Genomic DNA, 3,766 nt, shown 5'->3' with positions numbered 1-3,766 from the left:
ACCGCCTACCCGAAAGATGGTGAATCAGGGGTGTTCGATCAGCAATGGTCGGATGCCCCGTCGTAGTCCAACTATGACAATCAAAGTCAAGACCTCCGGGTTGAGACTTTCTGCGAGTACATGCATAAAGGAACACGGACCAAGCCGTACCGAGAGAATCGGTACTAGAGCCCTCGTGGTTCTACATTGAGAGAGCCCTCGTGGTTCTCATTAGGGGCTTTATGCAAGTCGTACTCAATACTGTGGTGTGAAGTATAAAGTATAGAGTCCTCCACTGGTCCACGCTGCTCCGGCGGTCCTGGGTAAGATAGTTCATTCTAGCTTGCCCTATGTGGAAGAGGACTCAATACCCTACCTGTTGAGCTTGAAACAAAGTCATCACTTGGGCATGCTCATATTGCCATACAATATTCCATTATCTACTAATGAGCATGCAGCTATATGATTATAACCTGTAAACGATTACCCCGCCGTAGTTCAGCGCTTCAACCAAGTGATGACTTCAGTATGGCTAGTGTGTGAAGTATAAAGTATAGTCCTCCCCTGGTCCACACTGCTTCGGCGGTCCTGGGTAAGATAGTTAGTTCTAGCTTGCCCTATGTGGAAGAGGACACCATACTTAATACTGTGGTGTAATGAACAAAGTATAGTCCTCCACTGGTCCACGCTGCTTTGCAGTCCTGGGTAAGATAGTTAGTTCTAGCTTGCCCTATGTGGAAGAGGGCATACAAGACAAAGTATAGTTCTCCCCTGGTCCACGCTGCTCCGGCGGTCCTGGGTAAGATAGTTAATTCTAGCTTGCCCTATGTGGAAGAGGACTCAATACCCTACCTGTTGAGCTTGAAACAAAGTCATCACTTGGGCATGCTCTATAGCCAATCACATGACATTAACCTAAGAGAGCATGCAGCGTATTATCCCAATGCAAAGTAAACGATAGACTCGCCCTAGTTCAGTGCTTCAACCAAGTGATGACTTCAGTATGGCTAGTGTGTGAAGTATAAAGTATAGTCCTCCCCTGGTCCACACTGCTTCGGCGGTCCTGGGTAAGATAGTTAGTTCTAGCTTGCCCTATGTGGAAGAGGACACCATACTTAATACTGTGGTGTAATGAACAAAGTATAGTCCTCCACTGGTCCACGCTGCTTTGCAGTCCTGGGTAAGATAGTTAGTTCTAGCTTGCCCTATGTGGAAGAGGGCATACAAGACAAAGTATAGTTCTCCCCTGGTCCACGCTGCTCCGGCGGTCCTGGGTAAGATAGTTAATTCTAGCTTGCCCTATGTGGAAGAGGACTCAATACCCTACCTGTTGAGCTTGAAACAAAGTCATCACTTGGGCATGCTCTATAGCCAATCACATGACATTAACCTAAGAGAGCATGCAGCGTATTATCCCAATGCAAAGTAAACGATAGACTCGCCCTAGTTCAGTGCTTCAACCAAGTGATGACTTCAATTTGGCTAGTGTGTGAAGTATAAAGTATAGTCCTCCCCTGGTCCACACTGCTTCGGCGGTCCTGGGTAAGATAGTTAATTCTAGCTTGCCCTATGTGGAAGAGGACACCATACTTAATACTGTGGTGTAATGAACAAAGTATAGTCCTCCACTGGTCCACGCTGCTCCGGCGGTCCTGGGTAAGATAGTTCATTCTAGCTTGCCCTATGTGGAAGAGGGCATACAAGACAAAGTATAGTTCTCCCCTGGTCCACGCTGCTTCGGCGGTCCTGGGTAAGATAGTTAATTCTAGCTTGCCCTATGTGGAAGAGAGCATACATGAACCAAGAACGAAGGTTATGATCGAGGAATGATTCGACAACTAACCGATGGTATGAAATGTGAAGAATTCAAGCAAGCACACAATCAAGTCATCACTTGGGCATGCTCGATAGCCAACCCTATGACATTAACCTAGTAGAGCATGCGAAAACCAATATATATGTAAACGATGCCCCTCCCTAGTTCAGCGCTTCAACCAAGTGATGACTTCAGAATGGCTAAATCAAATCGGTTCAAAACATACCATCGGTACCCTATTGAAACACACAAGTCGATATCAAACCTCATGATTGTGTAGTCCTCCACTGGTCCACACTGCTCCGGCGGTCCTGGGTAAGATAGTTCATTCTAGCTTGCCCTATGTGGAAGAGGGCACATTACTCAATACTGTGGTGTTATGAACAAAGTATAGTCCTCCACTGGTCCACGCTGCTTCGGCGGTCCTGGGTAAGATAGTTAGTTCTAGCTTGCCCTATGTGGAAGAGGGCATACAAGACAAAGTATAGTTCTCCCCTGGTCCACGCTGCTTCGGCGGTCCTGGGTAAGATAGTTAATTCTAGCTTGCCCTATGTGGAAGAGAGCATACATGAACCAAGAACGAAGGTTATGATCGAGGAATGATTCGACAACTAACCGATGGTATGAAATGTGAAGAATTCAAGCAAGCACACAATCAAGTCATCACTTGGGCATGCTCGATAGCCAACCTCATGACATTAACCTAGTAGAGCATGCGAAAACCAATATATATGTAAACGATGCCTCCCTAGTTCAGCGCTTCAACCAAGTGATGACTTCAGAATGGCTAAATCAAATCGGTTCAAACCATACCATCGGTATCCTATTGAAACACACAAGTCGATATCAAACCTCATGATTGTGTAGTCCTCCACTGGTCCACGCCGCTTCGGCCGTCCTGGGTAAAATGGAACATTCCAGCTTGCCCTATGTGGAAGAGGGCACATTACTCAATACTGTGGTGTGAAGTATAAAGTTCAGTTCTCCCCTGGTCCACGCTGCTTCGGCGGTCCTGGGTAAGATAGTTCATTCTAGCTTGCCCTATGTGGAAGAGGACACTTCATACTTCGTCTCTAAGCGGCGGCTTGACTCCTCCCTACGGGGAACGGGTTTACGCGCACAGCGGCGGCTTACGCACTATGGCAGTCATGGATGCCTTACGTTTCTATGAAAAGTGTGTTCCTCCCCTGGTCCACGCTGCTTCGGCAGTCCTGGGTAAGATAGTTAGTTCTAGCTTGCCCTATGTGGAAGAGGACACGTAGACTTACTGTGGTGTGAAGTATAAAGTTCAGTTCTCCCCTGGTCCACGCCGCTTCGGCCGTCCTGGGTAAAATGGATTCATCCAGCTTGCCCTATGTGGAATGAGGACACTTTATGCTTCGTCTCTAAGCGGCGGCTTGCTCCTCCCTACGGGGAACGGGTATACGCGCACAGCGGCGGCTTACGTTATGGCAGTCATGGATGCCTTACGTTTCCATGAAAAGTGTGTTCCTCCCCTGGTCCACGCTGCTTCGGCAGTCCTGGGTAAGATAGTTAGTTCTAGCTTGCCCTATGTGGAAGAGGACACGTAGACTTACTGTGGTGTGAAGTATAAGGTTCAGTTCTCCCCTGGTCCACGCCGCTTCGGCCGTCCTGGGTAAAATGGATTCATCCAGCTTGCCCTATGTGGAATGAGGACACTTTATGCTTCGTCTCTAAGCGGCGGCTTGCTCCTCCCTACGGGGAACGGGTATACGCGCACAGCGGCGGCTTACGCAAGTTAGTCACCCTCGGCAGTGGATCACTCGGCTCATGGATCGATGAAGACCGCAGCTAACTGCGCGTCATAATGTGAACTGCAGGACACATGAACATTGATAAGTTGAACGCATATTGCACGTCGTGGGAACCTACCATGATGTACAGATGACTGAGCGCTTATATTTGAGAAATGTATCGCATACATTTAACTACGCCGTGACACCCGTCACG

General features: G+C 48.1%; 1 non-coding gene across 1 annotated transcript; it reads left to right on the top strand.

Moving 5' to 3' along the window:
- Window positions 1-3,559: 3,559 nt before the first annotated feature.
- Window positions 3,560-3,714, top strand: LOC131292504 (5.8S ribosomal RNA). Its single transcript, XR_009190136.1, has one exon. It is a non-coding gene; the product is annotated as a 5.8S ribosomal RNA (ribosomal RNA).
- The last annotated feature ends 52 nt before the right edge of the window (window positions 3,715-3,766 follow it).

This window comes from Anopheles ziemanni, assembly GCF_943734765.1.
Source record: "Anopheles ziemanni chromosome X unlocalized genomic scaffold, idAnoZiCoDA_A2_x.2 X_unloc_68, whole genome shotgun sequence".
In the NCBI taxonomy this organism is placed as follows: Eukaryota; Metazoa; Arthropoda; class Insecta; order Diptera; family Culicidae; genus Anopheles; species Anopheles ziemanni.
This window is presented reverse-complemented; position numbering and strand designations above follow the sequence as displayed.